This window comes from Pinus tabuliformis, chromosome Q, assembly GCF_031772625.1.
Source record: "Pinus tabuliformis cultivar Carrire ecotype Pingquan chromosome Q, CPIR1, whole genome shotgun sequence".
Classification (NCBI taxonomy): Eukaryota; Viridiplantae; Streptophyta; class Pinopsida; order Pinales; family Pinaceae; genus Pinus; species Pinus tabuliformis.
Genome location: NC_142296.1, coordinates 159,350,967 through 159,376,965, shown reverse-complemented (window position 1 = coordinate 159,376,965; position 25,999 = coordinate 159,350,967).

Genomic DNA, 25,999 nt, shown 5'->3' with positions numbered 1-25,999 from the left:
CAGAAGGAAGCCGAAGGTCTAGCAGGACAGAAGGAGGACAAAGGACCAACAATGAATTAATCAGGTAAAAAATGCATTCTAAAGAACAATTCTGTGTTGCAATCATTAGAGTTTTATTTGACACCGTTTGAAGGGAACGGTAGTAAGCACTGACAGTGAAGCATATGTGAATATATTTTTTGGAGGTAAGAGATTGAAATAGAAAAGAACAATGAGAAGCAGTCACACCTGAAGCATTTACTGTGACTGATAGAATAGAGGCTTGAAACAGAGAAGTGGCTCTTGTGTAGAGCTTAGTGCAGCTAATAGTAGACTTACTAAAGCTATGTGGAGACAATATCAGAGATCAAGATGGCTATTTGATATCATCATGATATAACTTTTGTAGACTCTGTGTGATCCGAATGGAAAATGGCATCAACTCATGGTATTCATCCACCCATATTATTCATCCACCCATGGAATTTACCCATGGTATTGTAAATGGCATCCATCCGTGGTATTGTAAAATCCACCCATGGTATTCATTCACCCATGGAATTGACCCGTGGTATTGTAACTGAAAAATACTATAAGTAACAAGTCACATTTTGTAAAAAGGACAGATTGCCTGCCACAATGTAGCCTTTACAGTTATTATCGGTTTTAATAAAAAGTTTCTTTGTGGTTTTTGTTTATTGGGCATTCTCCTCTTTTTTTCTTTTGGCAATTCAAGTTTTCAGATAAGGATTTCCAACTCACGGGAAGATGTAAAATGATCCTTCTGATTCTAAAAACAGGTTATAATAAATATTCTGAGTTATATTGGCTGAGTTATGTCCATTTTAATTTTGGAGCAGCATTCGAAGTGGGTTTCCATTGGAGACATGCCCTCCCGCCCCACTTTAGTAGGCACCTGCTTCACATTCATCAGTTTCAACATAGCAGCATTCGACTTGGGTTATTTGGAGACGTGCCCTCCCACCCCAGGCTATGTAGGCACCTGCTACTTCATCAGCAACCAACATCACGGTTATGGGTCATCCACAAACCCACACTTCATCGAAGTCCATTTGCTAGGCCGCACACTGTCAGGGTCACAGTTGGTCACAAGCATTACAGGGTATCTCTACCCTAGGATCTTCGTTCATCATGGTTATGGGTCATCCACAAACCCACACTTTATCGAAGTCCATTTGCTAGGCCGCACACTATCAGAATCACAGTTGGTCACAAGCATTACAGGGTATCTCTATCCTCGGATCTTCGTTCATCATGGTTATGGGTTAACCACATAAAACCATTATCTTCAGTGGCTCTTCATATTCAACAAAGGCTTTGCGGGAGGGAATTTTACGCAATGGGGACCATTGCTTCTTAAGGAGGGAGGAATGATCCGAATGGAAAATGGCATCAAATCATGGTATTCATCCACCCATATTATTCATCCACCCATGGAATTTACCCATGGTATTGTAAATGGCATCCATTCGTGGTATTGTAAAATCCCCCCATGGTATTCATTCACCCATGGAATTGACCCGTGGTATTGTAACTGAAAAATACTATAAGTAACAAGTCACATTTTTTAAAAGGACAGATTGTCTGCCACAATGTAGCCTTTACAGTTATTATCGGCTTTAATAAAAATTTTCTTTGTGGTTTTTGTTTATTGGGCATTCTCCTCTTTTTTTCTTTTGGCAATTCAAGTTTTCAGATCTTGGGGGTCTCTCCTCCCAAGATCCATTTCAATTTTTTTTTTTTAGATCTTGGGGGCCTCCCCCCAAGATCCGGATCAGTGGTATCGGAGCAGGTTATGATTCCATGGGAATGAGGGTTTGATGCATATTTCAGTTTCAAATTTTGCAACAATATTCAACAAACTTCAGACATGTGCTACAACCTCCACAGAGCACTTTCTTGGGTCAAGCAGGAAGAATTTTTCTTTTTTTTCATTTTTTTGCAGGAATTTTTTTTGGGGGCGAATTTGCAGATCAGATCTGAAAAATTTGGTACAAAATTTACAAAAACAAATACCAGATCTAGATTCCTCTCGAAAAATCACCCAATTTCAAAAAACAAATGGGTCGAATCGGAGTTCGGATGTGGGAGATATCGCTGATTTAAAATCAGCTATTTTATCAGAATTTTTATGACGGCGGAACTGATGCAGCGAGAATCTGAGATCTCAGAGTGTCCAGATAAGGATTTCCAACTCATGGGAAGATGTAAAATGATCCTTCTGATTCTGAAAACAGGTTATAATAAATATTCTGAGTTATATTGGGTGAGTTATGTCCATTTTAATTTTGGAAGAGCATTCGGAGTGGGTTTCCATTGGAGACATACCCTCCCGCCCCACTTTAGTAGGCACTTGCTTCACATTCATCAGTTTCAACATAGCAGCATTCGACTTGGGTTATTTGGAGACGTGCCCTCCCACCCCAGGCTATGTAGGCACCTGCTACTTTATCAGCAACCAACATCACGGTTATGGGTCATCCACAAACCCACACTTCATCGAAGTCCATTTGCTAGGACGCACACTGTTAGGGTCACAGTTGGTCACAAGCATTACAGGGTATCTCTACCCTAGGATCTTCGTTCATCATGGTTATGGGTCATCCACAAACCCACACTTTATCGAAGTCCATTTGCTAGGCCGCACACTATTAGAATCACAGTTGGTCACAAGCATTACAGGGTATCTCTATCCTCGGATCTTCGTTCATCATGGTTATGGGTTAACCACATAAAACCCTTATCTTCAGTGGCTCTTCATATTCAACAAAGGTTTTGCAGGAGGGAATTTTACGCAATGGGGACCATTGCTTCTTAAGGAGGGAGGAATGATCCGAATGGAAAATGGCATCAACTCATGGTATTCATCCACCCATGGAATTTACCCATGGTATTGTAAATGGCATCCATCCATGGTATTGTAAAATCCACCCATGGTATTCATTCACCCATGGAATTGACCCGTGGTATTGTAACTGAAAAATACTATAAGTAACAAGTCACATTTTGTAAAAGGACAGATTGTCTGCCACAATGTAGCCTTTACAGTTATTATCGGTTTTAATAAAAAGTTTCTTTGTGGTTTTTGTTTATTGGGCATTCTCCTCTTTTTTTCTTTTGGCAATTCATGTTTTCAGATCTTGGGGGTCTCTCCTCCCAAGATCCATTTCAATTTTTTTTTTTTTTTGCTTACAACCAGAAATGGAAATAAACCAGCTAGGGCGATGGTAGCTTATCTCTGAGAAGAGATGTGGTGGCTACATGCCTCTCAACTGTGTTACAATGAGGCTCGAAGGCCTATTTATTGTTGAGAAACAATGGAAAACCCTTAACATTCCAAAACCTAACCCTAGGAGATGAAACGCCAAACTGTGGGCCCCGTTTGGGGTAAATTGGTACATCAATTTCCTGGGGTCGTAACTTTGGCATATGATCTCCGTTCCAACAATGATAGTGCTCGGATAGATCTTTCTATTTTTTTTTTAGATCTTGGGGGCCTCCCCCAAGATCCAGATCACTGTGTGGATTGTATGAAGAGTTGTAAAGACTCCTTCATGAGAAGACTGGTTGTCGTTGATGCTATAGCATGGAGACTACAGTGAAGCTGTAAACAGACAGAACTCAGTAATGAAGAGTTCTGAGAGCATAACATTGCTATCAAGTGTGCCTTGACAAGATTGGGTTGGAGTCCTTAGGGCTGGAACCTCAGAAGCAAGAAGGATTGGAGTCCTTGGCGCTGGTGCCTCAAAAGTAAGAAGGATTGGAGTCCTTGGGGCTGGTGTCTCAAAAGTAAGAAGGATTGGAGTCCTTGGGGGCAATGCCTTAGAAGTAGGAAGGATAGGTGTCCTTGGGACTAATGTCTGAGGAAACGGAAGGATTGAAGTCCTTAGGAGTTGGTACCTTGGTGAAATAGAGTTGGAGCTCTGAGGTTGGAGCCTCATCGAAGTCCAAGTTGGTGCTTGGAAACTTATTGCAACCATCTATATATTGTATCTCTTTTACTGCAAAGATTATATTAATAAAAGCATTTATTCTTGTTGTTCATCTTGTGTTCTGAATATAAATGTTTTAACTGGTAAAACAATAGTTGGAAAAAGAAATACTGATACACCCCCCTCTTAGTATTTCCAACAAGCATATATGTACAATAAAGAGGATCCTTGGCTTCTAGGTTTGGGCCTAACCCAAGAGCTTCAACCTTCTGAGTTAACTCAGTTTTGGCTCAAAACAAAACTCATTCTTATTACCAAAACAACAGCTTACATCAAAAATTGTCACAAGTCTTGCAGCTCGAAAATAGAGTAGAGTTTTACAACAAAAATATGAATCCTACTGAGGTCGTAGTCCTATCTACTTATACATCTGAAGTCTCCAACAACTTCCTCAAAATTAGGGAGGCTCGGCTCCCAAACTCGAGATAAACTGGTGCTCTGTTTTTCACTTGCTCAGTTGCCTTCGAGTCCTCATGATTTGGCTATTTGCAGTCTGAGCTGATGGAGCAATATTCAAATGGAGGGGTAGTAAATGGAGGGGGTTTACCTCCTATAATACCTCTCCCTTGTCCCATTTTAGTTTTGACCTTGGTCTTTGCCAAAATTCCTTGCTTTTATCCTTTAATCCAGCATTAAATGCACATTAGACCACAAAGCAAAATATCCAACTTTAACTTATCTCATAAACAAAACATAATCAAAATTATGCAATAAGTTATAAGAATAGTTGGTTTGACTTAGATATGAGGTGAATTAAGGCCCATATAATTACCCAATGATGAGGCTCATCACTAGACACCACCAATTGTCCAACAATTCCCCCCTTCAGCATTGATGGTAACACCATAAGTTTCCCCTCAAGCTAGGCATGGCCTTCTCTGATTCCCCATTAATCTTCACCCCTTTTGGCATCAATGGAAAATAATAATTCTTGAATACTCCCCCTAAACCACTACAACCTACTCTTCCATGGATTCCATATGCGGAGTAGCTGCCACCATCTACGAAAATGAAGTCATTTTTGTTGGGTGTGTGTTATATTATTTCCATGACTAGCCCTATGTGTGAAGCAAGGGGGTTAGAGGGGGGTCGTTGCCCCTCTTCGTTGTGTCAGGAATAGTGCCCCAGGGAAAACAAATTTGGACCCTATATTAGGTGGAGGGACCTACCTATGGTTTTCTGCATGGATTTCACACATGGTTTTGGGCATGATGGTTTTCTTCCCATGGTATTTTGTAGATCTGGTCAAGGGAACTAAGGTTATGTTCTAATACAGGGTTAATGGATTGAGGTTTATGAATCACTAGTACAAAATGACTAATTAGCTACTAAAAAAATAACTAAAATTTTCATATAAACGACCATTTTTCAGTCGGTGGCCAATAGTAGCTAATTTACAATATTTTATAACATGAACAACTTTTAGTCATTTTTAGCTTAGTCGTTAATTGGTTGCCTCAATTTTACCATCCAGTAGTATATTTAGTCATAAATTTGGTCATTAATTTTTCATTGGTTTAGTCATTAATTGTCGCAATTAATGACCAAATATACAACAAAATATATTACTATATGAATCCTCGAGAAAATCAATTAATGACCAAAGAAATATGACCAAAATGTTAGTCATGTTATAAGATACTATAAATTAGCTACTAATAGTCACATATGCAAATTTTAGTCATCATTTAAAACCAATTAATGACCAAAGAAATATGACTAAATTTTAGTCATGTTATAAGATATTATAAATTAGCTACTAATAGTCATATATATGCAAAATTTAGTCATCATTTTAATAAAAAAATTATCATTTGTAGTAGTCATTTATCTTTTTTTGGTATTTTCATATTCATTATATAAACCACTGATTTAGTAGTTTCTATTCATTTCATTTAATCTCATTCATAATCATTATAAACGACTAATTTAGTAATATATTCATTTTATTCGTGTTCATCATTAATTAATATAAACTACTAATTTAGTAGTTTTAGATTGATTTTATGTGTTTATTATTAATCAACATAAATTAATTAGTATGATTTTATGCCTAAATTTTTTAAAAATGTCATACAGTGTGCATGTTTATCTAATATGATAATGCAAAGTTACATATGTTAATTACAATACTAAATAATATCAAGTGCAAATAAAAAAAAAATCAACCATATAAATTTTATTATATAAAGTATCAAATATTACAATATGAGTTTCCAACTTAATATCGGTTGGACTACAATTTACAATATTGTTTTTGAAGACTTGACCATTAGTCTCTATGAGAGTGTCTTATGCAAGATATTGGCTCTAAGGGTATCAGTATACAAATTCTCTTTTCTCTCTCATTTTGCATTTGTCACTTTAGTGTTATTTTTCTCCTCTTTCTTCAATTGCTGCTTCTTACTATCAATATTAAGTTCCTCCCCTAAAAATGAAAGAAGATACAATGCGGAGTATAAGACATGAATTAAGACGATGAATACTTGAATATAAAATAAAGTAGACTATAAAATATTTATACGAGATATACCTCAACATTCGATAATGGCCACTATATGGCTAGATGACCTGTATAAACAAATAAAATAAAATGTCACCATAGAAAATAATACCTTAGGAACTTAGTATTCAACCATCAACAAAACCTTAGGCACAATCATACCAACTAAGTTATATATTAATAATATAAGGCAATAGATAACTTGTGAAAACAAATGAAAAAAAATACTAGTGTAAAAAATATCCTTATTTCTTGTTCTAAAAGAGTCGCGTTCTTTAAATTTGGATATTCTTTTGCCCACAGTAAATGATCCTCGCTATTACGACATATGTTCTTAGGATCATGAGATTAATCCAACATCATATTGGATTGTGGAGACAAAATGATTCAACTTTCCAAGACGAGTACCTCACTTGGTTGAATGAAGGTGCTAGTTGTGAGTAGTGTCAAAACCTTACGGAAGCAGAACATTAAGGCCTAAGAAAATATATCACCACTTCTCCATTGAAAGAAAAAATTTCAATCCCACAATGGCCTCTAGGAGTACATTTCGTTGGATAGATATGACACTCTGAGAGATGATTGTCTAATACAATTAGAAGTGTACATATATTGTCACAATGCCCCTCACAATCAAACCCTATAGTTGTCTCCTATAATATTAATCATATTATACTATTTAATTATAAATTATGACTATCAGATAATTATTAGTTTGAATAATTAGTCTGAAATTGTGTTTCTAGTATTTATGTATACATGAAAATATTCAGAAAAGAAGGTACTTTTTATGAATAGTTAATTTCGAGTGACTCTAAATACACAAGAAATTATGGTGCTTCGGTGTTTCTCTAGCAGTTACCCATTCATTGTACCAATTTCTCCCATGTCCTCTATTGCTTTTGGTGAATTCCTCTTTGATGATGTCCAATGCCAATGCAATGGACATTTATCTTCGATGTTTTTTGAGCCAAAGGGAAGCTCCACAAGTAACAACCAAAAAGTAGCCTAAAATATATTATTGGGGGCCAAAATGCAGTAATTATATGACAAGCCAAGAAACATTGCATGTTAATAATCTTCCCTTTAATATTGATTAATAATTTCTTTGCGTGATCATGTAATACTAAAGTGTGAAGTAGGGACATTAAAAGCCAGTCATCCATCAATATCACCCTTGAGAGTGCTTAGTAGTTAATACTTCCTATTACACACACATTAGATCATCAACTTCCAGGATAGCAATATAAACACAACAAAAATGAGATTAAAGGAAATTCTAGGAAGACAAATGCAACTAATCTTGAGTCAAAAAAATACCAATCCCTTCACATTAGCAAGGCATTCTTAGGCACTGAAACAAAAAATCCTTCCATTGCATCATTTTCACCTTTTCTTTAATTTCTTTAATTGAGAACACAACTTTCAGAAGAAGAAAAAAAGTCATTGAAAAGGGTCTCAAAATCCTAACAAATGCTCGAGTGATTATTGGATCACTTAAATAGAAAGGCAATCCTTCGATATGATTTTAAATTGTGGAATATATTGAAGAATATGAAGCTTTCTCATCCCTTTCTCCTAATAAAATTGTAATCTGTAGGTTCCAATCAAGTAATCAATTTCCCTCCGAGATAGTTAAGAGATCACTTTGGAGAAGTACTTCTAGAAGCATTGGGATAGTAGAAATGGAATTAACTAGGAGGAAAATAAAGAACTTTAGTGGGTGCTCCAAAATATTTGAATGCAACTGAAAATGATTTTATACTCCCTCCACACATTTTAAAACAAAAAGCATTTAGCAGCATCTAATTTATTTTCCACCTTTCTGTAATATGTAACTCTTTGAGCAAGAATAGAACATTCATAAATATTGTCATGAGGAGGACTCATCATAATCCTAATAAGTTGGGCTCTAACAAATAAATAATTTCATGTAGTGAATAAATCTTACATGGTAGATTTCAGTGATTAAAATTACAACTTTATTCTTAATCTCATTACAACAAAAATAAATTCAACCCTAACTAGTTGGGATCTAACAAATGAAGAATTCCATGTAGTAAAGTAAACTTATATGGTAGATCCCAATTATTTGCAATGAAAACTTTATTCTTGATCTTATTACAACATAAATAAATTCAAGAGAACATACATATTTCCTTATCTGAGACAAAATTTGAACACATTTCGAGATTTCATAGAAATATAATGATACAATTTACCTGTAGGAGATGAGAAAGCTATCTACATCTAGCACCCATCACTAGACAATAGTGTTATTGAGACACCATCTCATGGCATTAGAATCATGTAGATATATATTTTTATAGAGATACCTTGCAACACCTATTCAACACTACCTTCAAGCTTCAAATTCATCAATTGATTTAATTTAGTAGCAAATTATAGTGGGATTTCATTAAATACAACCCAACAAAAGCCATTTATGATAGATGTCGTTGCCTTCTCTGGATCTATCCCCTTGTAGAAATAGAATAACTGATATTCCCCATTTTTTGAGGTACTTGCTTCATGTTCAACATGGGATATTGGGTTCTTCACGTGGAAATTGTTCCAAATATTAGATGTATAATGGAAACAAGCGTGCAATTCAAGGTTGCTCCTAAAGTCTCTTGGGTGAATTATAAAACACCATGAACTTAAAACATGATATATGGTAGTAACGAAAACCTACCCAATATCCCACTTAAGAATTCAAAATGTTGGAAATATGAGATGTCTTAAATAATATCAACTATTTAATTGCATAATCACACTAAAACAGACAAATCTTTAAAAGTTTCAAAAAAATGGAGTTGGAATATTAGTGTTATGTTAGGGTAGATACAACTATGCAAAATGTAGCTTCTATCTAAAACAAGTAAATGTAACTTCTATAGCTACATGAATCTATATAAAAAAATGGAGTTGGAATATTATAATTACATTAGGGTAGATATAGCTACGTGAAATGTAACTTATATATAACATTCTAAGTATCCTTTTTCAGTCATTTAAGAGACTAACATTTTTTTTTATCTTCGATTAGCAAATTAATACTCCACCAATAATAACATTGAATTGGTTCTTCACCAACCGAGGGGAAATTTTAAAACAGTGTGAAAATTCTTACTCATTCCCACAGGGGCTTCACTGGGGGAGCAATATCATACCACGTGGGTTCATATTGGGGGATATTTATTGAGGAAAAAATGACATAATATAGTGGGGGATATATAGGGGGTAAAGGCCTTTTATATTGGAAAATATAAAAAATGGAGCTTAATGTTAATGAAAAAATATAATGGGGTATAAAAAATGTTAATGGAAAAATGGATACCTATAATATCTAGTGAAAGTAGGGGTTTTCTAAATTGGGAAGCTGTATTGGGTTCATATTGGTAGGGGTTTAAATAATGTGATTTTAGAGAGATTTCCCAATATGTAGTCAAATTAAGGGTATTGTTTAATATGCCACGAATGCACGTGATATGTCAGAGGTTCACTGAGTGAATCCCCCATGCTCATTCCCCTTCCATATTTTTGATATTTCATTTGTGTGTGGATTTAAGCTAGTGTAATGTAACTTCTACATATTTGACAATTTAAATGTAAAAAATTATTGAGGTTGAAGTTATACAATTAACATATGCACAATAAGATACAATATGCATGATTTATAAGTAATATGGCATTTACGATATATCAAGACAAACTTTTTCTCATCTCATTAACTCTTATCTTAAAGTTAGTGATGGATATAGTCTTTAAAATTATGAGCCATCCTTGTCATATCTTATATTTAATGATGGATATAAATTTTAAAAGAATCAACGTTATTTGTTATTTTATGTATGGTCAATTTAAATGGAAATGCTCATAATTTTATTCAATATTATCTTGTACAAATGTGTTGGGTAGCGGGGGTCCCGCGTAACAGTTTTGGGGTTGAGAGCCTATAAGTTAGGATAAAAATATTATAAAACTCTGAAATATGCGGAGCACGAAATGTAAAAGGTCGAGTCAAAGGGTTGTCCGCCCAAGAAATAATATAGAATAATAGTAAGTGAGTCGGTCCGCGGACCATAGGAAGGTATAAATAGAGCGAGGCTCTATGGGAAGAAAGCAACTTTTGGGATGTAATCTTGGATCTGATATGTAATAGGTTTTTGAGAAGAAAAGTCTTGAAGTGTCTGTAAGTCTGAGTCAAGGGTATTGGGTAGTAGATAGAGGCTCTGCAGCTGTGTGTGCAGAAACCTAGAAGAGTTTGCAGCTGTGTGCTCGGACCCCTGTCGCTGAGTGCGCAGGATGGATCTGGATGTATTGGTGAAGAAATTAAATAAAGATAGTTGATTCTGAAATTTTGTGTTAAGTCTGAATTATTGTGGATCTGGCAATTGCATGGTTAATATAACTATTTGATCTATGCACATATTCTTATGATATGAATATGTGTGAATCTGTATCTATTCTAAGCACGCAAACTGGATAGTTCTGATAAATGTTTGCTTAAAGACCATAAAAAGTAGATTGAATCCATAAACAACGCATTAATAAGTATTAAGGAGTATTCTGGGTCTGGATCTACGCGAAGCCACGAAACTGTGCGTGAAACCTCCAAACCACATCAAGACATCCCAAGGGTGCAGAAACCTGGTTCCAACACCCTCCCTTACTACCTTGGCTGAGACCTCAGTCCATGCTCTGCAGGCTGTTGCCGAAAGGGCCGGTAGCTGCGGGATTTGTTTGGCTAAATACCTCTTTTGAGCCTGGGTTAAGCCCCTATAAGCCAACAAATGGTTCCTTTGTTGGGACCGGGATCTGCCTAAGGGGTGTCTGATGTTGAACGATGGAACTCTATAGAGAAAGAATTTAAGGGTCGAAGGAATCAGGAGCAGTAATAGTTCAGAATACATTGACGCGCAAACTAGAGGTTGACAATGATGAGCATGATCCAGCTACCAGTATTCAAAGGGGCAAGAAGCGAAGATCCAGAACAATTTTGGTTCATGTTAACATCGGTATGGAACGCACACAGAATTACGGATGATAATATCATAAACGCTCCCTTAGTTAGCACATTGCAGGACCGAGCACTGACATGGTACATAAAGTACTCAAGCGATCACCTGACTGCAGGGACAGCAGAGATCCAGACCAAACTAAAGAAATAATTTAGCTGGCCGAAGTCAGAAACACAGTCGATTATAGGGTTCAAGGAGATCGCGATGATGCTTAGTGAAACCTCATGGGATTTGAATCAAAGACTGAAAAGTACCATCCGCGAAGCAAACATGACACTAACAGATGTGCAACACTACGCTTGGTTTATGGCATCATTAACACCACATCTGAGGACGACTTTGTCACAAAAAAAAATCTCAACCCAGGCCGAAGCATTAGAGACAGTGATGAGGTTGCACGAAACTCCGGTATAGGACTTGGGGTTGGGATTTCAGCCAATCCAAGCGCAGATACACAACTTGTGTTTGGAAATGAAGAATCTAAAACGGAAACAGACACCTCACCCAAAATTACGGGAGGAAGTATGGTGTATAAAGTGCAGGAGCGAGGGGCATGATAAAGATCACTGCTCGGTCTTAGCGAACTATGTGGCAACAGGGGTACCAACACCATTACAACTAGAGGCACAGGCAGGGCCAAGCGCAGCATCCCCACTCTGGTGTGCAATCTGTCGGGTGGGAGGAAAGTATAACACAGATAATTGTCATCTACTGCCAAAATTCAATCAGACCCCCCAGTAGCTCTTTTGCAACTTTTGTAGATCGGTGGGCCACGAGGAAAGAGATTGTCGTAGCTATCAATTATTAATGGACCAGTCACCTGCCTACAAAATGCAGACTGAGGCACGAGGTCAGGATCCAACCGTGGTGATCACACGCGGTGGGTTCCAGGGATGTGGATGAGGACGGGGCAGAATGGGGCCAGGAAGGGGTCGCGGGCAGCTAATCTGTTACAACTGCGGAGGACCAAGACATTACGCGCGGGATTGTACCAACCCAACTAGAATCTCATGCACTTACTGTGAGCAATTCGATCATGAGCTGATAGATTGCCCTACACTGATAGCACAGATTCGTGAAAAAAGGGCAGCGCAACCTACAACAACCCAGAACGTGTAGATGATGAGGTCTGAACCTTGCGACAAAGACCCCAAAGTAAACATGGTACTAAGAAGTGGCACAACCACAGGAGAGGATAAAGGGAACTTAAGTAAGGAAGACGTAGGGGTTGGCAAGGAGACATATCTGGAAGCTAGGGGGAGCTTCGCAGAGGTCTCTACCCCAAGTAGCAGGGATGAACCAGAGCAGGACAGGGATCCCTCGATGACAACTACCTTTTTAGAGACATACATAAAATTTTTGTGCAACAATAGGGCGGTTAGAGGCTTGCAAGAATTGATAAATAGGTGCGCAGGGACGCGAGAACCTAGCATGGTCCGAAAATCAGGAAAAAATGCAACACGGATGGGGCGAGAGATGCGATTAATGGCGCAAATTGGTGACTATAAGATGGATCAGATCATTCTGGATTTGGGCTCAGATGCAAATGCACTGCCTAAACAAAATTGGGAGCGCATGGGTAGGCCTACACCACAATGGTCTCCTATTTAATTGTGGATGGTGAACCAACAGAAGATTCTGCCCATGGGAAAGTTGTAGGGAATTACGGTGGATATAGAAGGCGCGAGCACCAGAACAAACTTTGAAGTAATAGAAATCGTGGATGAAAGTACGCCTTAATCCTGCGTTGTTAGGAATAGACTGGGCCACCGAAATGCATGGGGTTATTAATTTAAAGAAGCGGACAATGATATTTGAAAAGAAGTTGCCCCGCGTAGTCATTCCGCTAGATCAGGTTGAAGGACCACGCTACATTAAACTTGTGCGCAACAAAGAAAATGACGATGAATTAGACTGTATCTACAAAAAATCTACACAATGGAAAGAATGGGTCAAGCCAACAGAGGAAAGAAGAATATCACGGGGCTATGTAGAATCCTACACCAAAGATTTAGATGAAGAAGATGAATGGTGACGTAATAGGTTGAGCGGAGTTACCACATTACACTGCAATATGATGACTAAATCTCTATATTGTGTTAGGGCCCAGGATCATGAACTACCGATGTATGATGGGCTGACAATAGTAGATGAATTCCTAACCAAGTTTGAAAGCACGGTACCTGAGCACCAACGGTTTGATGCATTGAGATGGGTGTTGTGCGCAACACCTGCATGATGGTGGGGCACACATGAAGGGACTTTCGAAGATTGGTGCGGCTACAGGTGCATGATGTAGATAAGATTTGGGAAGCCAGAACTACGAATAATAGAGAAATACAATGGATGTGATGACCCGTGCATGCACCTTACCAGATGGATCAAAGCCTACAGAGAGGAGCCTCAGCCAGAATGGGTACACTTATTTTATCACACCTTGGACGTCATTCCTAGGAACTGGTATACTGAAACAGAGCTCTGCCACGACACAGGAAAGTGGCATATCTTGTGCGAAGGGTTTTTGTAAACATTCCTCTTTGAAGATAAATGGATGGATACTGTGGACGACGTGTTACATTTGGTGAAGGCTACCATTTTTAAAACACCGCTGGAACTCGAAGAAATCATACAACCAGACTAGTCGCACCAGTTGAGCCAGGGCTTGGAATGTTATAAGGTGCAAGTAGAAGATGATGACGACGACCCTAGGAACATCAATATTCCGGAATCAGAGGGGAGTCACGAGGTTTGTGAACCAGCAATCGAAGATCCAGACATCACTGCATCGTTGAAAATGAAACAAGTAAATATTGGAACAGAGGAAGAGCTGAAGTATGCAACACTCGGGGATTATTAGGATGATGCCATGGTGGAAAAGGTCGTCGAGTTGCTTCGAGAATATCGCGATTTATTCCCAACAAAAATCACGAAGTTAAAAGGGATCCTCAGTGACTTGGGAATGATGAAGATCACTCTGAAGCTGGATGCAAAGCCAGTTAAGCAGCGACCTTATCGGTTGAATCCAAAATACAAAGCAAAGGTTTGCGACGAATTGGACAAGATGCTTGCAGCAGGAATAATTGAACTAGTTCAGGTGTCCGACTGGGTAAGTCCTATGGTTGTGCAGGAGAAGAAGCAGAAGGGTGAGATTCACATCTGCATGGATCTCAGGAAGCTCAATGATGCCTGTGTTAATGATCCTTTACGGATGAAGTACTGGAAAATGTGGGAGGACAGGAAGCTTACTTCTTCACGGACGGGTTCTTGGGGTACCACCAGTTCAAGATCGCGCCAGAGGATAGGAGCAAGACAACTTTTACCACTGAATGGGGTTGTTTCCAGTATACGGTGATACCCTTTGGACTGAAGAACCCGCCGACAATATTCTCACACATTGTGGTAGCTGCATTTAAGGAATTTATACATAAGTTTTTAGAAGTATATCTTGATGATTGGACCGTATTTGGGTTGGTTAAGAAACATATTGCGAGCTTACATTTAATGTTGGATACTTGCCGACGGCACCAAATCATGCTAAACCTCAAGAAGTGTACGTTCCTTGTCCCCTTTGGGAATCTTCTCGGTGGGGCGCATTTGTAGGTGGTTGCTGTTATTTCAAGAATATGACTTCAAAGTTATCGTAAAGCCGGGACGTCTCAACGCGGCCTAGATCATCTGTCCTAAATTGAGAATGGCGAAGAGCCCATAAATTTAGAGGAGGGACTCACGGATGCACAACTGTATGTCTTGCGCATCGCAGATGGCCATTTTGAGGACATAATCCACTTGTTGACCACGGGAACTGTGCCGCAAGGATATTCCGTTCAACAGAAGAAAGAATTGGTGATACGCGCAACAGACTTTACCGTTATTGCAGCACATGGCGGGGTGGCTGGAGGACATTTTGCAAGTCACGCTACAGCACAAAAGATTCTTCGCGCAGGACTATGGTGGCCAACTATACATTAGGACTCGAAAGTGTATTGTCGGGCCTGCAACGTCTGTCAACGGACCGGGAAACCATCACGAAGGGAGGAAATGCCGCTCAAACCATAAATAATGCTACAACCATTCGAAAAGTGGGAATTTGACTTCGTAGGACCGATCGCACCTCGAGGGAAGACGGGTGCGCGCTATATCATGACTGCGACATAATATTTGACTAGGTGGGCAGAGGCACAGCCGGTTAAGGACTGCACAGCTACTACAGCTGTGAATTTTTTGTTCGAGAACGTGTTGAAAAGGTTTGGATGTCCCAAAATTCTCATGAGCGACCGGGGTACGCACCTTCTGAATGAAACGATCAGTGCACTTACTGAGGAATTCCAAACATATCAGCAACAGAGTACGCCATACCATTGACAAGCGAATCAGACTGTTGAAGAATTCAACAAAATTTTGGAGACTGCATTGACCAAGGTCTATAATGCGCAGTGAAATGACTGGGACTTGCACATCCCTGCTGTGCTATGGGCATACCGAACTACGTGAAAGAAATTGACGGGCCAGACACCTTTCCAGTTAGTCTATGGCCAGGAGGCCGTCATGCCTATGGAATACATTGTCCCTAGTCTACGAATAGTGGCAATAATAGGCATGGATGACTGCGGGGCTTTGGAGGAATGGCTCACGCAACTAGAGGAACTGGAGGAGGACCGATTTTTGGCTGGATTCCATCAACAAGTACAGAAACAGTGAGAGAAAGTGTGGCATGATCGCCATATCAAGGTGCGCACTTTCAAGGAAAATGATCTAGTATTACTATATGATAGCAAGTTCAAGAAATTCCCTGGCAAACTCTGAATGCATTGGTTGGGACCCTATGTTGTCAAAGAAGTTACTGATGGGGGCGTGGTTCAGCTTGCCAAGCTCAATGGAGACCCCTTCCTGGGAAGAGTGAATGGTAGTTGCCTGAAGCTCTACACGGGTGGGACAACCGCCTGACTAAGTGCCTGAAGGACAGTCTCACTGCTCCAACCAGTTGAAAGAGAGTGCGGGACAATAAAGCAGTCTAGGGGAAAGAGGCACAACTACCAGGATGGGCATAGACTTGGCCTGTCACAAGGGTCATAGTTGCGTGGAACGGGTTGCGCTAATGCATTGATAAGACAAGACATGGCCGTTACTATCACTGTTCATGACAAGATGTCTGCATCATGGCAAAAGGGAGCGGGTGGCGGGCAATTAAGAGAAGGGGTATGAGCTAGATATGGAACGATCTGCCACGGGTTTAACGTAAGGGCGCTAGAACAGGTGGGAGCCAGCAAATTTGAAATTCAAAATGCTTATAAATCACAGGGGGGCATCCACCGAGTGAGCTACACTTCTGAGAACCGCAAGCTATTGTGCCTCCCTACCACTATGGAACTCTTCATTATCTATGCACAAGGAGTAAGCCCAAGGGTGGTGATCTGGCTGATGGAGATGTAGGGCTCTCTGAAGAACATGGTGTTGACAGCTACGGGCACCGCGCAGAGTTCAACATCGATGGTAGGGGATGTACTGGAAAATGGTAGACATGAAGCAGAACTGGTCCAGATGCCATGGCCTCGCCCATGGATGGGCCAGCGAACCATAATAGAAAAGAGAAAGGATGGAAAGACGGAGACCACGAGTAGAAGTATAGTTAATAAGTCATCTCTAATGTACCTTGAGGATTGGGATCTCGTGGACAACAGCCAGGGTCTTGCAAAATCACAACACAAGCTGCAGCAGATAGTGCGAAGAGAAGATACGAAGGTAGGAAGTGGCTGTGGTGGCATGAGGAGGTCCTATATGTGGCTCCCCCGCTAGAGCTAAAATCCTATGAGGGGGTGTTCTGTGTTAACCGAGCAGAGCAGAATGAGCATTTTTGGTTGCACGAATTGGTAGAAACAATGAAGCAAGAGCTGGACGAGGCATTGCAGGAGACAATGAAGAGTAGCAGGACGATGAGTGTCACTCAAAGGGAGGTGAACCACGAAGCCAAGGCAGTGTGTCTCACCACACCGACGAGTGACTCGGGACAAGTCACAATCATTGTGTTGGGGAACTATTGGGTAGCGGAGGTCCCGCATAACAATTGTGGGGCTAAGAGCCTATAACTTAGGATAAAAATATTATAAAACTCCGAAATATGCGGAGCGCAAAATGTAAAAGGTCGAGTCAAATGGTTGCCGACCCAAGAAATAATATAGAATAATAGGAAGTGAGTTGGTCCGTGGACCATAGGAAGGTATAAATAGAGCAAGGCTCTATGGGAAGAAAGCAGCTTTTGCGATGTAATCTTGGATTTGATATGTAATGGGTTTTTGAGAAGAAAAGTCTTGAAGCATCTGTAAGTCCGAGTCGAGCGTATTGGGTAGTAGATAGAGGCTCTTCAACTGTGTGCGTAGAGGCCTAGAAGAGTCTACAGTAGTGTGCGTGGACCCCTGCAGCTAAGTGCGTAGGACAGATCTGGATGTATTGGTGAAAAAATTGAATAAAGATAAGTTGATTATGAAATTCTATGTTAAATCTGAATTATTGTGGATCTGGCTAATGTATGGTTAATATAACTATTTGATCTATGTGCGTATGCTTATGATATGAATATATGTGAATCTGTATCTATTCTAAGTGCGCGAACTGGTTAATTCTGATAAATGTTTGCTTAAAGACCATAAAAAGTAGATTGAATCTATAAACAACGCATTAATAAGTATTAAGGAGTATTCTGGGTCTGGATCTACGCGAAGCCACGGAATGGTGTGCGAAACCTCCAGACCACATCAAGACATCCCAAGGGTGCGGAAACCTGGTTCCAGCACCCTCCCCTGCTACCTTGGGTGAGACCTCAGTCCGTGCTCCGCGGGCTGTTGCCGAAAGGGCCGGTAGCTGCGGGATTTGTTTGGCTAAATAACTCTTCCGAACCTAGGTCAAGCCCCTATAAGCCAACAAATTAGAAATAAAATGATGTGAGGGTGGTGTTTCTAGTTATTTTCAAACTTGTTTTAATTACCTAAATTTAGCCTATTTAATATAAACAGTGGTAGTGTTTCTAATCATTTTCAAACTTGTTTTAATTACCTAAATTTAGCCTATTTAAAGTAAATATCTGCACTAACCATCTTATCTTCAAGTCAGTAACTTTTCTTGAGGGAATCTTCATGACATCCACCATCTCTAAAAGTTATGAAATATTAGTAGTATCTTGCACTAAATAGGCAACGTTGGCATATAATCTTTTATTGCGGTTTTTTACTCTGTGTCACAAATTTATTGATATTTTATGATTCTTGGTTTCGATTTCCATGCTAAGACTAGATTCATCATGCCTAATAGGATTTTTAGTTGTGCACACATCATATTACTCACTTCTAATTGTATAAAAAACAAACAGTATGCACAATGTCATGTATGGACATGTGGGTGTCTATTTTACTCAATGATATGCTTGATTTTTTAACCCATTCCAATCCTACCACAATGAAATTAAGAGATACAAGGACACAAGAAGGACTATTAGTAAATGAAAATAGAGACTTTAGAATGCAACTCACTTGTACTTAAGTGTAACGATAAGTATTTGCAACTTCCTGGTCACCGATGAGCATCGAATCACACTGTGAAAATTTCCTTGCATTATGAGAATTTGGTTGCACCCGCACTCATCCTCTATAGTAGTTCCTTGATTTACCTATAGATATAATTTTAGAAACAATCCTACTCTTGCAATTCTTCCCTATATGTATCATCTTTGTCCCCCCTATTGATAGTTATTTTTCAAGGCAACAGAATAGAACTCTCCAATTGCATCATCACCTTTCAAACAATGCTTGAGTATTTCTACGAGATTGTTGAACCAGTCTCTACTCAGGTCCACGAAATCCTTGATTTGTGTCCATCGCACAAACCTATTTTCATAATGAAATTAAAAATCTCATGTTTTCGTTCCTCGTCCTCAAGATACCAAATATTTACAGTGGAATAATTTATCGTTGCGCCCTCGCTGCAATAGAGATCCATTATTGTGGCATGGAGATGATTGGTATCATAGAATGGTGCAGTGCATCCGTCAATATATGTCAAATGAATCCTCTCACCTCATAGAACCCCTCTCATCTCCAACAATAAGAGTCCTCTCAAACTGCCTGGTCTCCATCTCATTCATCCTGAAATAAGTGGATATTTCCATGGGTGACCAAGTGTGCTTAGGGATTTAATAGAAGAAGCTATCACTAACAAAAATATACAATGCAACATAATAGTTATCAGCAGGAGGAACAACCCTGCCAAGCTACTTCCTAACTAGATAAAGATACTCCTAAACTACCTCTTATAACAAACAAAAGATAACGTCAACTCCCTATAGAGTCTACCTATGCATGGTAGCAATGAAAACACTGTCAAAAACAACATCTACAACAACATTGGTCAATCACTTATTCTAGTCAAGGGCATGCCCAACTTTTCAAAAGTATCAAGCAGGTGAGGGTCCACCTCATTGAGACTCCTCTTCTTCTTCTACTCTCTCTATTTAGGTTCATACTAATAGCAAAGGTCTTGAAAATTGATGGGTGGGTAAAAATTATTAGATCATTTAGGTTCTTCCAGTTTTAATCATTGTCTGTAAGCATTGCATCTAAATTGAAAATTCCATTCAATTTCCTTCTTTTTAGCTGAAATTAACCTAAGATTTGGAGAGTTGTAAGGTTTAATGGATTTAAGTATATTCTACTTAAAATATAGTAACATGGTTTAAAATTGTAGGCATTGAGATCAGAATCTAAGGATGAAAAAGAAAAGATTTTATGTTCATGATTATAAGAAATTTTAATTTCATGTAATAAAGTTTGAGGAAATTATTTGCATCCTACCAGAATTTTTTTTGCATCACCCAAGCCCTTTGAATTTGGGCATGGTAGAGTCCATTACACAAACAATCAACCATTAAAAAAAAGGTGAAAAGAAAAAATAAAATTTCATGCATTCTGACCCTAGAAAAGTTAGGGAGGAGCGAACTAATATGTACAATAAGGACGTGAAAAATGCTTACTTTTCCATTTTCTTTTGATGAAATGTTGGCCACAGTGAAGATATGGATTATCATAATAATTAAACTGTTTGTACAATAAGGACATAGATATGGATTATCATAAAAATTAAACCCTTTGTACAATAAGGACATGCAAAAGGCTTACTTGTCCATTGTCTTTTGATGAATTGTTGGCCACAATCAAGATCTTCATTATCCCAATCATTAAACCCTCAAATCTAAATAAAATTTATGCTTTGATCATATAAACCCTCGAAATATTTTACCCATAAGAACAAAATTCATCTTTAGTAAAAAGGAAGAACACTCCATAGTCCAAATTCATACCCATGTACAAATTACCAAAATCTCCATGCCCAATGACCTTGCCCTTCCTCCCTCTGATCGTTGATGCTCTCCTAAGGTGTTTCCCATGAAATCCACAGTTCACGTTGTTGGTCTTCCTTCTTCTGGCATTTCCACGTAGATATACACAGGGTAGAGAAAAATGGAGTGCTACAATGTGATGTTGTAATCTCATGTGATGTTGTAATATGTGAATATTTGAACCAAGCACTAAACTGAAATGAAAAAAGAAAATAAATATTTATAATGGAAAAAAGAAGAGAAATATTTATAATATAAAATAAAATATGTAAATTTCAATTGGGTTAAATGATTTATTTTTAATAAGAATTTGTTATTTTTGCGTAAGACGTTAAATTAAAATGAAGAAGAAGATGTTAAAAATGATATGGGATGAGTGTAAACATTTAAATATGACCTCAATTAATAATAAAAAGTTAAATTAATAAAAATGATAAAATTCAATTTGTTATATTTTGATTTTTTTATTAATTTGTGAATAGGCTTTGTTACAATACCATGAGCCAATACCATGGCTTATCAATATGACAAGTCCAAAAATCATAGCTTATTTCACAACCAAAATATTTTATAACAATATGAAAAGATTCTTAACCGTGGATATTCACTCCCACATTAGGGTAGATATTATTAACTTGTAAAAAATAGCCTTTGTTACAATACCATGGGTCAATACCATGGATTATCAATACCACATGCCCAAAAAAGCATAAATTATTTCACAATCAAAATATTTTATAACAATATGACAAGATTGTTAACCATGGATATTCACCCTCACTTTACCATGGATATTAACTTGTAAATTGGCTTTGTTACAATACCATGGGCCAATAACATGGCTTATCAATACCACATGCCAAAAAACCATAACTTATTTCATAGTAAAATTATTTTATTTTAATTTAATTTTACAACATTTTTTAATTGAATCTAAAAGGGAAAATGTTACAATTTGAGATATATCTAAACTCTCTGTCCTCATGACTACTAAAAATATTCCCATAGAAATAAAATTAAGGTTTTAATAAAATTAAGCTAAGATGGATCTATGTCATTTGCTAAGGATCCAAGAGACGAGAGCAAGCAAATTGATGAATTATACTAGATTAAATATAGTGCATTATTTTTTAAAGTTTTTCATTATTTTATTATATTTGACATGATTGATCCAAAATATAGGTTTAATATTTTACAACCAATTAAGTTTTTTTAACTCAGATAATTTCTTAAACACAATACATTGTGATCAAATTTAAGAGAGAGTTGGGGAGCAAGCGGAGAGAGGGAGGCAGATAGTGAAAAAGTTGGAGGACAAAGAGAGAGAGAGAGAAAGAGAAAGTGATTGGGGGGAGAGAGAGTGAGGTGGGAGAGAGGGAGCGAGAGGAAGGAAGAGAGAGGAGAGAGAGAGAGTGAGGTGGGAGAGAGGGAGCGAGAGGAAGGAAGAGAGAGGGGAGAGAGAGAGAGATGGAGCTGGAGTGGGAGAGAGAGGGAGGAAAGAACAAAGACATAGAGAGATGGAGGTGGAGAGAGAGAGGAGTGAGAAGGGAGAGATGGAGAGAGAGTGAGGGAGAGAGGAGAGGAAGAAAGAGAAACAAGAGGAGAGGATAGAGATAGGGAGAGAAGGGGAAGGGAGAGAGATAGATACATAGAGATTTACTAAGACAAGGAGGGGGGAGATAGTGATAGAGTTGGATGGAAGAGAGAGAGAGAGAGGGAGAGTGATTTGGGGGGAGGAGATAGAGGGAGGTGGGAGATAAGGGATAGAGAGGAAGGAAGATATAGATGAGGAGAGAAAGATGGAATTGGAAGGGGTAGGAGAGGGAGGGGACAAGAAAAACATAGAGGGAGAAAGGTGGAGAGAGAGAGGGGGTTACAAGGAAGCCATGGAGAGAGAGTAAGGGAGAGAGGAGAAAGAGAGAGAGAGAATAGAGAGAAGGATATAGATAGAGAGGGAGAGAAAGGGAAGAGAGAGATATACAAAGAAGGGGAAGAGAGGGAGAGAGAGTGTGTTTATATTGGGGGGTGAGATAGAGAGAGGGAATAACAAAGAGAAAAAGATACAAATATAGATATCATTTAGTATTATATAACCAACCTAGATCCATATTAACCCTATAACTATCAAGTGTCGAGAGGGATGAAATCTCTCGAGGTGAAAACATTTCCTCAAGTTTTGCACTAGAAAAGAAGGTTTTCACCTCGAGAGATTGTATCCCTCTTGACGCTTGATAGATCTGGGGTTAAGATGAACATAGGTCGGTTAATATGAAATTAGAGTAGTTTTTATTTGATATTATAGTCTTAAAAAATAAAATTTCCCTTCAAATTAATTTCAAATTGGAACTAGATCCAAGTAGATTTAATGAATAGATTTTTAAAAAATACATAATATATATATATATATATATATATATATATATATATATATATATATATATATATATGTATATATATATATATAGATATATATTATTAAAAAATATATTTTTAAAATTAAAAATTATTAGAGATAAATAATGCAAAGTTGGCTCACCTATACACCATGTGAGGATAAAGAAGTGTTTAAGGAAGGATAACCTTTCAACAAATCTTTAACAACCTTTCAATCCACTGTCACTTGTAAGTTTAGATTGCTTGACACAATTAATATGAGCAACATAAGAAATTGATTCATATTATTGTAGAACTTGTTAGGTAGTTGTATTTTTGTTCTTAGACTAAATTAGCCATTCATGTTAGTCATTTTTAGTTTTATTACTTATTATCTAGTCACATATTTTAAGCCGCGACTAAATTAGTGATTTATGTTAGTTGTTTTAGGTTCAGTCACTTAAGATTGCCCATTTTTGGTAGTATTTCACTTGGAAACGCTATGATGGCTAATGTTTTTAGTCACCGAGTCACTAATTTTTCATTTTTTACTAGTGAATGCTTCAACATGTATATATATGTATTTTAACATTGAAAGGAACATAATGATAAATCAATCTAGTACCCGGTTTTGGGATCGAGGGGAGAATATATGTTTTAGGTTTTATGTTCTCGCCATTGTTTATTTTTTGTTTTTAGAATTTGTATGCAGATCATTTTTGTACAATTTGGAAGGAGGAGTCACAACTCCTTTCTACTTCCTAAGATATTCAAATGGTTCTCTTTCTAGCGACTTAGTAAAGATATTTGCAAGTTTCTCTTTAGTGGCTACATATTCAAGTTTGACAATATTGGTTGCAACTTGTTCCCTCAAGAAATGGAACTTGATAGGAATATGTTTGGTCTTTGAAAGCATGGCTATATTTTTGGAGATGTTGGTGGCACTTGTATTGTCACACATAATTGGAATAGGATTAGTCAAATCTAACTGAATATATTTTAAATTCTACTTCATCCATAGAATCCATGTGCAACAGGTTACAACAACAATATATTCTGCTTCATTAATCGATAAAGAAATGGAGGCTTGTTTCTTACTGACCCATGACACTAAGCATTTTCCCAAGAAGAAAGCTACGCCATAAGTTCTTTTCCTGTCATTAAGAATGCTAGCCTAATCAGCACCAGTGTAGGCCTTCAACTTGAATTCTTTGCTCTTAGCATACCACAATCCATATTATGCTCTCCCTTGAAGATATTTGAAAATTCTTTTGATAACAACAACATGTATTTCACGCGGGAAAGCCTAAAATCTGGTCATAAGACCCACTGCTTGCATGATTTCTGGTCTTGAAGCTGTAAAATACAACAAACTTCCTATCATTGATTTGTATTCAGTCTAATTTACCAATGGATTCTCATCTTCTTTGCATAACTTGAAACCTATATTCATAGTTGTGCTTACTTGCTTGTAATGTTCCAGAGAAAATTTCTTCAGAGCTTCCTTGAGATATTTAGATTGTTATATAAACACTCCTTGTGGAGACTGAGAAATTTTCAAACCCATGAAGAAGGAAAGCTCTCCGATCATGGAAATTTCAGACTTTGTCCATATACATTTGTCAAATTGATGCCCCAATTGTTCCATTTCACTGCCAAATATTATATCATCCATATACACAACTACAATAAGTAGATGTTCGTATTTAGACTTGACATATAAATTGTTGTCAATTATACCTTTCTTGAACCCTTGTTGTTGAAGGTATTTATCTAGCCTTTCGTACCAAGTTCTAGGAGCTCGTTTTTGTCCATAGAGAGCATTTTTCAATTTGCATATGAACACTTCATCTGTGGTGAGTTTAAATCCTTTTGGCTACTCAATGTAAACTTCTTCTTCTAAATATCCATTGAAAAATGCAGACTTCACATCCATATGAAATAGCTTGACGTTTTTATAGGAAGAAAGGGCAATAAATATTCTGATGGCTTCCATTCATGCCACTGGTGCAAAGGTTTCCTCGAAATATTCTCTATCTATTTGGGCATACCCTTTACAAACCAATCGAGATTTATTCCTAATTACTTGACCCTACTCATTTCGCTTGCTTTTGAAAACCCATTTGGTTCCAATAACATTTTTCCTTCTAGGTCTTGGAAAAATCTCCCACATGTCATTATTTTCAATCTGGTCAATTTCCTTATTCACATCTTTCATCCAGAACTTGTCTTCACTTGCTTGGCTAAGATTCTTGGGTTCAATCTCCAATAACAAAACCAGACTTGCATGACTTATATTGCAAAAAAAATTTCTCCTAGTTTGGACACCTTTTCTTTAATCTCAAAGTATCTGACCCTCAAGATGTTTTTTAATTTTTACATTCCTAGAGGGTGTCTTTGGCCTTGGAGTTGTGCCTTCTTCCCAATATTCAATGTTTGAATCCATTTCTTCTAGATTTTTGGACCTCATATCTAATTTTTCTTCATCATCTGAGTTCATATTTATTTTATAGGACTAAGGTGGTGTGTTAGGATATTCCGACACATAGGGAATAGTTAAGTATAACTTGGTCTAGTGTAGAGTTAGGTAAAGTGTGTTTCTTTACTATGTACTTTTGTAACTTACAATCCGGTGGTCACAATATGTTGTGATCCGACGGTCCATTCTCTTCTCGGTATTACTGACACTTGATCCGTGGCTTAACACCCGATTGGTCCATGATCT